The sequence below is a fragment of the Drosophila teissieri genome, chromosome 2L (genome assembly GCF_016746235.2).
Source record: "Drosophila teissieri strain GT53w chromosome 2L, Prin_Dtei_1.1, whole genome shotgun sequence".
NCBI classification, from domain to species: Eukaryota; Metazoa; Arthropoda; class Insecta; order Diptera; family Drosophilidae; genus Drosophila; species Drosophila teissieri.
This window is the reverse complement of record NC_053029.1, coordinates 1539710-1553738: the sequence shown is the minus strand read 5'-3', so window position 1 is coordinate 1553738 and position 14029 is coordinate 1539710.

The following is a 14029-nucleotide window of genomic DNA, read 5'->3' as shown; positions in this document are numbered from 1 at the left end:
TTTGCCGGATGCTGTGGCGGCCATAAAAAGTTTCCCAACTGCAGCTACGAGCCACATGAAAAATGCCCGGGAAAGCGTAAATTGTATTCTCAGCAGTAAGTTGCACTTATACCCTGTAGTCCGCAAGTGCGGAGTGCTGCAGCATGCTGGTTTCAGCAGCGCAGTCCTCGTTTTTGGATAATGAGGAATTTAAAAGACATTACTCTTTGTTATCTTCAGCAAACTTCATGTCTGATTCAATATATAATATATAAAATCATCCAGAAGATAGTTCCGCTGTTTGGTACGAGGTAGCGAATAGGCGGGACGTTGTAAATGAAGCATAGTGTAAGCATGCAAATTTGTGTGTGTTGTGTGGGCGTGTTTCAGTAATTTAGTGCGCCATTTAAAATGTCGGTCCTTCGGGTGTGGTTTGTTGTCTTTACAGGGAAGAGATCCCAAGATAGAGTATGTTAACTTGCATAAACATTGCACACTTGCAGGGGCTTTTGCGCCTTTTGGGCTTAAAAAATATGTAAAGAACTCAAATATGGGTAAACGACTCAACACTGCGTGTTTGTGTAAGCCAAATCTGAACCGAACTGAACGTCGTTCAACTAAAAAGAAAAAAAGCGAAATAAAACTGAAGAATGCCGCTGTGTATTTTGATACTCTTGAGAGGGATTTTTCTTAGAAATTGCATTTCAAGTACGAAGGACTAACAACAAATAAGTAACAAGACAAAAAGACACAAAACGCCGAGGAATGCACTAAAAATGGAAACGCAAGACAGGCAAAGAAAATATTAATCCGAAGCAGCACAGCACCAAACAGAGGAAAAACTTCCCGCCGTCCGCAAAAGTTTTCCTCTTCGGGGGAGGGGGGGAAAGTTTTTATTTTTTTGGCTCGAAACTTTCGGTTGCCACTCGAGCAAAATAGCTCAATGGCTGGAATGCAACTCTGTGCGAGTGTCAAAGTGCAGACGATGCTGACAGTCACTCACAGAAGTGCACACCCACACGTGAGGCCTGCATTCTGCACTGAGGTACTGTGGTTGCACAGTGTTAAGTACTGGGAGAAGTTTTGCATTCGACTTGTTATTTACTTGCGAGAAGGCAGCACAATCAAGAGTGTTTTCCGCTGGCTTGGTGGTGGGAAAAATGGTACTTTGCCTCTGTTGCACAGGCATATTTGATGGGCTGGCTTGTAGAACCCCAAATGTTTAGCATTGTTAGCTGAATCGGTACATGAATTAAGAACAAGTGATAGTTCCAAGGCCGGGACTTTCAGATATTTAAATTTCGAATCCACCTGATCCACCTGACTAAGGGCTTTTCCTCCGTTCACCATCAAACATCAAACACACATCAAATTCCAGCCACATACCGTGGCTTCTACCACGCTGGCATGGACATTTATTCCCAAGCCACTGTGGCAACCGTACACAAAATCGCAAAATATTTTGTCCTGCAGACAAAGGAATCCCGAGGAACGGAGACGATGAAGCGACAAGAAAAGGCCAAGCCCGAAAAGAGCAAAAATGCCAGTCGATCCACAGCGTACTCCACCACCCAAATCACCCACTCCACCCACTTGGCCGCTGAAAACCCAGCTAAAGTATGCACAAAGGAAATGGAATGAAGTGTAGCGAAACTAGTCGTGACACAATTTCTTATGCAAATTGCACAAGTCATAGCGAAAATATCGAATATCCCGGCCAAATGAAAATGGTCAATTCATAAAATTCCTACGCCAATAACATTATCGGCTCGTAAGAGTGGGCACCCAAAAAATGGAAATGCTGGAAAATAAAAAACGGTTACACCCGTCTAACATTACATTTCGGGAAAATGTCGCACACACACACACTTAAAATAGAGACATGAACCATTTGGCCAACAGATAAATGGGGCACTCGCACCGGGGTTCACTTGTGGTGCAAACCCAACTCGTAATATGTGTTGGCCAAAACGAGCATAAAACGAAGCCCGATACAATCCAAACCCAATTGAATCAATTGAATTGAATCGGCAGCCAAAGGTTTGGGTTTATCGATGTGCGGGAATCGGAAAAAAGGGGGAAATGTTTTCCTACTTTGTAGCAGCACCTAGCAATCGAAAAATGTCGGGTATATTAGAAGATTTTACTATCTTATTTTATTAGTATTTTAGATTTTAAGTTAAGTGAGTTCAGAGAACTCTTTAGTTTATTTAATTATTCCTACCAGAATAAATTTGCAGGATATAAATTTCGAGATATAGGGCATATCGCCATCGATCCCTTTGAACTGACCAATATATTTTTGTGTTTTTTTCCAGAGCAACCCTTTCGGCGAAAACCCCAAACGTGGCCACCAACAAGAGGAAAATAAAAGTAAATTGATGTGCTCAACTGTGGGAGAAGAAAGCAGCAACGTGTGTCACATGGAGTAGTTTCCCCAATTTTAGTGGCCGCTGTTGCTTCAGCAATTTGCCCAATGTTGCAATGCGGTAGCTGGAAGCTTATGATTCCGTATTGAATGCCTGTAAAACTGAGGCTCACTTAAAGTTTAACTTACTTCCTGCAGACTTGCGAACTATCCGAATCACATTCTAACTTTTGGCTTTAGTGAGTTGGCTGCACATCCGCGAAACCCTACTGGAATTTTACCATAGAGACAAGCGAACCGAACATCTGCAAAACTTTTGCAATCGAAAGCAAAGTAAAAGAACTGGCAAAGAAACTCCAGTGCACCGAGTTCAGTTCAGTTAAAGATGTGACTTCTCATCAGTATTTAAACGCCAGTAAGCACAGATCCCCCAAAACGGTTGTCAAATTCGCATTACTTATTGAGTTGCTGGTATTGTACACTTAATGCGTATGTCAGTCAAATTTTCCCCGGTGCAGAGTACTTAACATATCTATAACGCCATCAAAGTAACTTCCGTTTGCGGAGCCAGAAAATACACGAAAATGATTAGCAAACAAGAAAAATCACTCAGGATGTCGGCGATGTGGTATCTCCACCTCACTCTGCCGCACATTTGATATTTTATTCTCGTAGGCAAGTTGGTGCGCCAGTAAATGATATGTCATATTAGATGGAATGTTATAAGCATTATGTTTAGCATGAAGACATTTTCCATTTCGGCGCCAGTCACTTGATTTGGCTTTCACATACTTTAGACAAATTTCCCACAAATAGCTTTTCAGGCAAGTGTTGCGGCTGAAACTCTGTTAATTAATGAGAAATGTTTCACTTACGAAATGGTTCAACTTTAAAATACTTGCATCCCATATCAGTATCAGCAGCCAGTATGCAACATTCAGGGTGAAACTAAAAAAGTGCAGGGGGCACGGGAAATGGGAAATGGGTTCAAATCATGACGTATACGTACAACAAGTTGCCTCAACTTTTCATTACAAAAGCCAGTGCGGCAGCCGCAGTCTGTTCACATTACTGTGCCACGAAAAATGTGAAGGCGCCTGGGAAATGGTTATGGGAATGGAAATGCCAAGGGAAAGGAGGAGCGGAAGGAGCAGAAGGAGCAGGTCCTGAAAGGAACAGGACTCCTGGCTGATGGCCTGGAACGATGCTTTGATGGCCACATGCAGCTGCAAAATAGGAATTGCTGCAGCCAAACAGTTGAAAACTAATGAACTACTCGTTCTGGTTTGCTGCTCTAACAAAAATAAACAGCAAAAAACTTGAAACAGTAAAATAAATATGAAAAAGGACCTGCAAAACGTTGACAAAATGGCAAAAAGTTGGCTATTCAGCTTCCTTGGTGTCCCTGCGCCCTGCGCCATAAGTGGAATACCATGTAAATATGAGAAATATGAATTTAAATACTCGAGCGAAGGAGATAAAGCAGTGGCAAAATGGGCTGCCAACTTTCCTGTGCCCTTTTCAATGGCATAAAACATTCGGCATTAAGTGCCACAAGTGAAGGTAAGTCATGTGAAATCATGTTGTTTACAGCCATGAATGTAAATTTTGTTTAATGAAACTAAAGCTGGCCATAAAACAAGTTCAATATTAAAACTTGGATGGGTGAAGTAAGACTAGAAACATGTGTATTTCAATTAAGTTTGCTTTGGGGAACATCGAAGTATCTCTTTTAGCTGCTCAATTTGGTGTACCATTCATAGAAGAAGATTATACATTTTTATGTCCTTTCTCTCGTGTGTCCTTGAAGTGCTTTTAAACTGCTCGTTTAACGGACTCAGCTGCTTGATTATTATATATTTTATTATTATTTTTTGTAATAAACAAGCATTCAGTGAGCTCTCCACAGATTTGGCTTTCTATAGTTGAGTGCACTTGGGGGCAGAGTCTGTGGCCCTCCACTCGCCCATCTCTCGAGTTTATTCACTATTCACTTCAGAAGGTATTCGGTTCATCCCATTCAAAACAAAGCAAAGTTAAAAAAAGTAAATAAACCAAAAAGGAAAACGTTCTCGTTCATTCATGCTCATTATCCTGTAGATTATTCGGTACTTTACAGCGCTCAATGCGATAATAACGATGTTGTGTTGCGAGCCAAGGACACCGATGCACTGGGAAAATCTAAAAGAGGGAGTACTTTTGAAAACACATTTAATTCTTATCTTTTTAAGGCTTAAGCTAAGCTATAATTTAATAATTCCACATTTTGTTAGGTTTTTGAAATGTTCCATTTGGCTACTTAATTTAGTTTATCCAAGAAGTTTCTAGGTGTATTTGTGTAGTTTTGAGGCTGCTCGATTTCGAAGCACGGGCCAAGTTAATGCAGTTTTGGCCTCGTCCTTGGCCCAACCGCTCCAAGCTGTCCTGTCCTTTTGCTCCTTGATGACGACGACGATGACGACGATGATGATGCACTTGATATTTGCCGTATGAATGCGAATTGGGGGCTGGACGTTGGTGGTTGGCGGGTGGTGAGAACGCAGAAATCTCTTTGCCATTTAAAGCAGATTAAGGCTTTGGCCCCTTTGGTCCATATATATTTCGGACTCTTTGCGGGATTTGGAGCAGCTGGGACCGGGTCCTGGCGGTGGACATTCAAGGGTCCTGGCTTTTGTTGTCGCTAGCTCCCGCCTTTCACTGCACATTGTGTTTCGGGGCTGTCGTTTCGGCTTTTGTGGATTACTTGGCATTTACTCGGTGGCAAGTTCCTTCACTTCACTCACCACATCCACCACCTACCTTTTTCACCCACTTTCAGACTCGGTTAATTTCTGCCCATTTAAATGTTAAATATCTTGCGGGGATTTATTTAGAGCACTGAACGAAAGTAAGAGAACGCAAGGCAAAAATATATAAATTTTGTTATCTTTGATCAAATTATAAATTTATTTTAAAAGCTGTGTATAAAGCTAAAGGTCCATCATATGATTTAGTAACTATGAAACAGAGATGTAAAACGAGGTATCTTAGATTGATTACCCCATACTTTTTCTCAGTGCAGTGAAGCCCGCTACTTTTTGGCACCATGGATGTACGAGTGTGCGTACTCGCTGCTCGCTGGACACCTAAGCTCGTCAGGCATCCTCGACCCACCTGAATCCCCTTTACCTTTAAGCCCATGCCCTGGCGTTGGGTCCGCGACCACGCCCCCCCCACCGCCTGCACCGCCTCCCTAATGGACCTGCTGGCTGTCAAGCTGTTGTCATCATCGCCGCTAATCCCGCACTTGAGTGGCAAATGCCGAGCCTTCGTATGCAGGGCGGCCCTGGGCGAAAATGATGATGATGTCCGGCTTAGGTAATGGCAATTTAATAAGCCCTAAATGCTCCTGTCGCCTCGGGCGCTGCGTTTTGCACTCAACCATCGGCGATTAGGGATATTCCATGTCAGCGGAGATGGTGACGGAGTTGGGGAGTCACCAGCGTGGAGGAAGTTTTTGGGCTGAGCCGAGGGATTGCTCCTACTTTTCGGAGGTCACTTTGAAAATCTGACACATCGAGGCTATTGGCTTCAAAGTAGTATTAGCACTTATGATCCTTTAAAAATCCTTAAAAACGGAATCATTTAAACTCTGTTTTACATATGTACATAGCACATATCAGTTACTTTTTCATTCAGCTGCCAGTTCACTTGTTGGTAAAACCTTTTTTGGCTGTTCGCTTTTGTCATTGGCCTCACCTGTTTCACAGGTATTTCCGAACATATTTCACCTGGAGCATCTGTGCCCCGAAAAACTTGACCGGCAGTGGACAGTGGACGGGTCTTAGGACAATTACAACACGCAGGACGCGTTTTGCATGCAGCAATAATACAGGAGTCTCGCCCCGGACAAAAAAGACCCATTCACAGGGTCGACAAGCGGAAAATTGACAAACGTTCTGGGCCCAAAATGCATTCAACATATACATACGAGTACATACCAACGTACCAGCTGGACCAGCAAACAAAACCAGGTCCTTTCGGGAGGATTCTGGACACCACGAGGCCAGGGTGACAACAAGAGCAAAGAAACTGGCACTGCAGCCATGATTGTTGCCCTACGCTGCTTGAGCCTGTTGACGATTGTTAGTGAGACATTGACTAAGTGTCCGGACGGAGGACAAGGTGCTGTGGGGAAAGAGGAGTGGGGAGGGTCAGGAAGGAGCAGGGAGGAGCAGGGAGGAGGAGGAGGATCACGGAGGAGCGACAGGGGTTCTGGCATCCAGATTGGACGGACAGCTTAATGACATTCAAAGTGTCGAGTGGACTACGACTGGCCAACAGAAGCGAGCATCGCACAGATTGCATCACTGAGAGAAAAGACTGCCTCCTCAACTTGCGTTACTTTTCTCAAAATATGAATATATTTTGGATATGAATTAGTTCCCAGTGCAACTAGAGTTTCGTGGGAATTAAGTTAGTTGACTAAAACTTAATTTTGTCACTTTTTCTTTCAGTGCTCGCATGGTGTGTCCCACAGCCTTCCGATTTCCCTCGTTGAACTCCTTCAGGCGGTGTCAGAGTGCATTCTTGTTGACTTACTGACACTTCGGACCTGGCAGAGGAGGGAAGAGGCGACTGGACTGGCTGTTCGGGAAATTAGTGCCACAAAAGGGTTGTCCAGAGGTCAGAGGTCGGCAAGGCAGGAAGTGCTCATTATTCAGCTCATTTGCATGCATTTCGTTGCAGGACACACATTTGTCCACTCCGGGTGCTCTTTGCTCATGCTTTTCCCATTTGCCACTTTCCTTTCGTCATTTTTTTCTTACTTTTATCTCTCATTGTTGCAGAATGTGTCTTCTGGCTGAGATGCATTCAGAGTGGAAGCTGGGAAATACCCTGTTTTTTAGATGAAAACTAAAATTCAAATTTCATTGTGATAAATGTCGAAATGATACTTCTATTATTTTGCAATGCCGAGTCTAAGGAAGTGGAATTTCAATTATTTCCAGCATTATCCCTATGTCAGCATTCAGTCCACACCTTGCAGTCGGAGTCTGTGTTTCGTAATCCCCCTAACAAATACCTGATAGCCGAGTAATACAGAGTAAAACACACGCAGCAAACAGGCAGAGACTTAGCAGCTTGATCTCTGGCCAGTGCATTCAGCTTCCAGGACAATGCCAGAAACAGGAGGACATCTGGCAAGTTCTGGTCCTCCCGACCCGCTCCTCCGCCTTTTGTGTCCTGGCCCGTGTAATCGCATTTGGTCGGCTTCTCGGACCCAAAAGTCGGAATCGGAGACGGAGACGAATGCCATTTGTGAGGAGGAACTGGTTTTAAATAGATTTCGCCTGGCCAAAAAACAATGCAGATTCAGATGGAGATGGAGATGAGCTCCGAGAACGGTTGTGAAATTAAGTGCCTGTGGCCGGGGCTTCTGGCTTCTGTCTTCAGGTGTAGGATTTTTCGGAGAGCGCACATAATTTTTAGCTTTCAGTGTCTCTCACTGGCATTGTAATTATGGTAATTGGCTAATATTATTCTGGAATTCAATTATATATTTAAATATTGTCAGACCAGCATGAAATAAATAGGCACTTTGATGTTTTATTTTCTGTGTCACTTTATTGTAAGAACTGCACACGCTCGCTTTCATAAATCGACTGACGACGCGTAGATCATGAGTACACACACAAAGCCACATACCACAAAGCTACAAAAGACAGAATGAAGATAAGCTACAATAAGCAATTCATCTTCTCTCTATCCTACTCTCTGCTATGCAGGAGTATATGTAAGCTATGTGACTTTTGCACACATACATACTTTCCAACACGCCACCTCAAAAGTTACATTGCTGTACTTTTATTACTAACAAGACTGTGCATGTCCTTCTGGGGAATAATTTTGATCCAGCATTCGCTGCGAGGAGTTGGGGAAACCCAGTAAAACCCAATCAGATCAATCGAACATATTATTTACATTAATTCAGTTTTGCAAACAATTTTAACTAAAAATTAACATTATTTCGTCTTTGTAAGAAATTCAAAATTATAAAAAAAACAGTTTTATTTATTAAATTAAATTAAATGTTACTTTATTTCACGAGCCCCAGTTCAGTCTGGTTCCTCTGTAGTTTAATCCAAGAATATTATGTTTTAATTCATTCTGAGAGTCCAAGTCCACTTCTCAATGTAATGAATCTTGCAGATGGTAACGGCTTAGTAAGTATATCAGCAAGTTGTAAATCTGTAGAAATATACTTAATACAAATAAGTTTACTTTCAACTTGTTCTCTTGTAAAATGATATTTAATGTCTATGTGCTTAGTTCTCTTGTGGCAAGTTGGGTTATTTGCAATACTAATACAACCTTGATTATCTTCATAGATATCTATTGGACTATTTAATTCTAGCTTAATTTCAACCAATAAAGACTTCAGCCATAAGGCTTCTCTAACACCTTCAAATAAGGCCATGTACTCTGCTTCGGTGGATGAAGCTGCAACAGATTTTTGTTTCATTGTGCTCCATGAAATTAAACAACTTTCAAACATTTTAAATAAATAACCAGTAGTACTTCTTCTGTCTGTCTCATTTCCTGCCCAATCAGAATCAACATATCCAATAAGAATATTACTAAACTGTACATTTTTCTCAAACTTCAATCTCAAATCAACAGTTCCTTTTAAATACCTTAAAACTCTTTTAAGACATAGCCATAATTCCTTATTATTGTTGTTCGTATATCGACTTAGAATACTTATTGATGTACTTAAGTCTGGGCGAGTACATAACATGATGTACATCAAACAACCAATCAAGTTTCTACATGGTGCCTCATATGATTCTTCAGATTGTAGAGCCTCATAGTTCAGTTTGCTTGGGAGAGGTGTACTAACTGCATTGCAGTCTTCCATATTAAACTTTCTTAACACATTCTTTATATATGCAGATTGACTGAGACATATCTGACTTTTATTTCTATCAATTTTAATTCCGATAAAATATCGAACTTCTTTTAAGTCAGTCATTTTAAATTTATTTAGAAGGTATGATTTGAATTTAGACATTGTTTCGGATTTACTAGTGGCAATTATTACATCGTCCACATATAATAAAATATAGATATTATCTAAGAAATTTCCTTTATCTAAAATATAGATACAGCGATCAACTTTTAGATTTTCAAATCCAACATCTTTAAGCACATTTTCAAAAACTTCAAACCAGCATCTTGCGGCTTGTTTAAGGCCATAAATAGCTTTATTAAGCTTGCATACTGCATTCTCATCGCAGTATGGCAACCCTTTTGGAACCTTCATGTAGATTTCATCTTTTAGTGTTCCATTTAAGAATGCTGTTTTCACATCCATATGATGGACTTGTAAATTGTATTGGTTTGAAAGGGCCAACAAAAATCGAAAACTGGTAATTCGTGCAACTGGTGCAAATGTCTCATCATAATCAGTCATATATTCTTGTGTAAAGCCTCGTGCTACTAGCCTTGCTTTATACTTTACTAAGTTTCCAAACTCATCTTGTTTAATACTAAAAACCCATTTACAATCTACTATGTTTTTATTATTAGGCTTCTGCACCAAACTCCATGTTTTATTTTCTGAATGTGAATCAAGTTCATCTTGTATGGCTTTTTCCCAAAAAGATCTGTCATCACGAAATTCAATTTCGTCAATTGTACTGGGAATATCATTTAAACAGACTTGAGTATTCATTAGACATTTTTCTAAAAATCTATACGATAGTTTAGGTTTACCTTTATTTCTTTCACTGCGTCTGATTTCTTGCTCACATTTGTTATCTTTTATTTCATCACCAGTTTCTATAACTGGATCGGCATTCTTTAGACATGTGGAATTTTCACTATGTTGTACATTCATCCTTGAATCAACAGATTCATCATTTTCCACCATTGGAAAATCTGACTCTTCATTTTCTTCATTTAAAGAATCATCAACACTTTCAAGTTGAACCTCCGAGTCTTCTTCATGTACCAACTTAGACTTTAACATGTTTATTTCATCCACCACAACATCCCTAGCTGTCATAAATTGTCTCGATTTCTCATTCCACAATTTGTACCCATTTGGTTCATAACCGACAAGTATTGTTTTAATTGACTTGTCATCAAATTTTCTTTTATGCATTTTATTAAGTGCATATACTGTTGAACCAAATATCCTAAGATATTTTAAGATTGGCTTTTTATTATGCCACATTTCATATGGTGTCTTCTTTTCTTTCAACGCTCTACTTGGGGACCTGTTAATTAAGTATGTTGCTGTTAAAACAGCTTCACCCCAAAAACATTTATTAAGCTTAGAGCTATTAATCATTGATCGAGCCTTTTCTGTGATTGTTCTAATCATCCGCTCTGACACACCATTCAATTGTGGAGTATGAGGAATCGTTAAATGATAGCTTATGCCTTTTTCAACACAGAAATCACGCATTTCATTTGAAAGATACTCCCTACCGTTATCTATATAAAGGTTTACTAATTTTAAATTGAAATGAGCCTCACTCTTGGCGATAAAATCTTTATATACAGAGAAAACATCTGATTTATATTTAATTATATATGTCACACAGTAATGTGTGTATTCATCAATAAAAACAACGTAATAGTTTTTATTATCAATAGTAGAGGGTGTGATTGGCCCACAGACATCGGAATGGATTACAAACAAAGGTCTCTGGATATTTTCTTTGTTTTTAAATTTATTAAATTTTAATCTAGATTGCTTGCCGTTTATACAAGCCTCACATAGATCTTGATTTAGCTCTATGTCTTTTAATATATTTATATCTTCAAATAGTTCATTTTGTTTTATCTCTAAGAATTTGCCTGCACTTATATGACCCAATCTTTCATGCCACAAGCGATACTCAGCACTATTTCTAACTTTTGATGTGTATACTCTACTATTCATGTTAAATCTTATTATTGGTACATTGTACTCACATGTTCCATCAAACGCTAGATTACCATCTTTAGTTACTCTGATGCCATCCGGGTTAAACTCAACCGTCATTCCAGCATCTTGCATCTTCTTCACTGATAATAGATTATGTGGAATTTCTTTACAGTACAGCACATTCTTCAGCGTTATTTCCCTTCCACTACTGGTAAGGTTAACCACTCCTTTTGCAGTTGCATGTATGTACTCTCCACGCTTTGCAATTTCGATGGCAATATGATTTTGCAAGTTTTCATGTTCAGAAAACAACGACATATCATTGATGAGATGATCTGATGCACCGGAGTCCAGGATGAATTCAATCAGCCCCATATTTTTATTTATGTTTTCCTTTCTAATCATGAATGCAAAGCCTCGTTGAGAATTGGTTGTTGCAATTTGAGCTTGCTTCTCTTGTCCACTAATATTACTACCAACATTTAGATTTCCTGCCTGCCGTTTCAATAAGAAACAATCTCTCTTTAAATGTCCTGGTTTTCCACAATGAAAACATTTCGGCTTCGATTTAAATTTATTCTTCAATTGTTTTTTGTGCATTCCTTTGTTTTTATATTTATTTTCTTTAACTTGGTTATTGCCTATCGCTTGAAGAACTTTTGCGCTTGTGTCCTTGCTTGTATTTTTTAGTTTTGTCTCTTGGTCAAGTAGTCGATTTTTAACAAATGCTAAAGTCAGATTTGCTTCAGATAGTGTCTCTATTGCAGTTACGACCCCATCGTAGCATGTTGGAAGAGTTAGAAGTAAGTGTGAAATTTTGTCCATTTCATCTATTTTTGCACCTGACGCAATGAGCTCAGTTATTAAATTATCAAACAAATAGAAATGATTTTGTAGCGAAGTATCACCCTTTAACTTTAACCCCAATAGTTGTTTTCTTAATGAGAGTTGTGAAGCTAAACTTTTTCTTTCATAGATTTCGTCTAATTTAGCAAAAATCTCCTTAGGTGTACATGCATTATTTGCATGAAACAAAAACGAGTCACTCAGATATTCAACAATTATGCTTTTTGCTTGTCTTTGTGCCTTTTTAATATCATCATTCACTATATTTTGTTCGTCATCTATTACACTCAATAAATCATTTTCTTCTAAAAGCACTCTCACTCTATACTTCCAAATTGAATATTTTTCCCCATCAAAAGGTTTAATATTTCTCTTTCCTTTATCCATTCTTCCTTTTTACTCAATACACACAACTTGTATTCGTTTGTCTTCTTAGAAATGCGGTGACTGCAAGAATAAGAAGAGAGAAAGAAGAGAAAAAAAAATTTGGTACCGACACCAGCTACAGCGTCGCGGTTTTTCGCGCGAAAAAAAAACTTATGTGTATGCGACGAAATTGTGAAATTATTATAAACGTTTAAGACGCGCACATATTAAACTGCCATACAACTATATGTATGTAATTATATTAAATATGTATATGCATATATTAGCAATTCAATGCATATATGTATGTACATATATATACACATGTATTATTCTTCACTTTTTATTGTAGCTTGTTATTAACAATCAAAGACTTAATTATTTCAATGCTATTTTGTGTCTGGGCCCATAACCTATGGTAATTGGCTAATATTATTCTGGAATTCAATTATATATTTAAATATTGTCAGACCAGCATGAAATAAATAGGCACTTTGATGTTTTATTTTCTGTGTCACTTTATTGTAAGAACTGCACACGCTCGCTTTCATAAATCGACTGACGACGCGTAGATCATGAGTACACACACAAAGCCACATACCACAAAGCTACAAAAGACAGAATGAAGATAAGCTACAATAAGCAATTCATCTTCTCTCTATCCTACTCTCTGCTATGCAGGAGTATATGTAAGCTATGTGACTTTTGCACACATACATACTTTCCAACAGTAATTAAATTGTCAATTGGAAGTCACGCTTTGTTGCTCGCAAATGGAATATATGCAAATAAAAGTTAATAGTTGGCATTGCAATAAAATGAAATATCGACAACGTTTGAAGATTTACGTTTATGTTTTCAGGAAGAATCCATAATTTATTTCGTTGAATTAAATTAATGCATGCGAAAGACATTAGCAATAATGTGGTCCATATCGATTGAAATCGCCTTAATAAATCCGAAATGCTCATTAAGTTTCTTGCCAACTTGCCAGTGGAAACGATTTGAATTGCCAATTGAAATCTGCACTCAATCGAAGGACCCAAGTCCTCCTAATGAGCACAATCCGAGGTCCTGGGCCGAACCTAATTGCATTTAAATTGCCACTCGTGTTATGTTAACAAATAATTAGAGTTGCCCACTGGCCACCGAGGGCGCACTGAGCTGGCCCAAGGGGGCGTGGCCGCACCGACTGGTGGCAATTTAGCCCAAGACAAGGACGCACTGCACACACACTCACGTCCTGCAGATAGAGGTCCTGTCAGCCGGACGACAGACGGCGGCCCAGCCTCATTTGCATAAACTGCGATGCGCCACTTGAGGCCAACTGCGGATTGAGGCATAGCCATGGCTAGGGAAACAGCAGCGGATTAAAGTGCCTAATATACTCGGGATTGCAGCTCAGCAGGACCAAAGTCAACGGCCGCGGAAATCCATTTAAGTGATTAAATAGCAATTATAAAGCTAAAATCCTTTTGCTAGGCATGTGGCAATACATTCCTCGCCATTTAAACTGCATAACTTCAGTTTATATATTTATAAGGTAAATA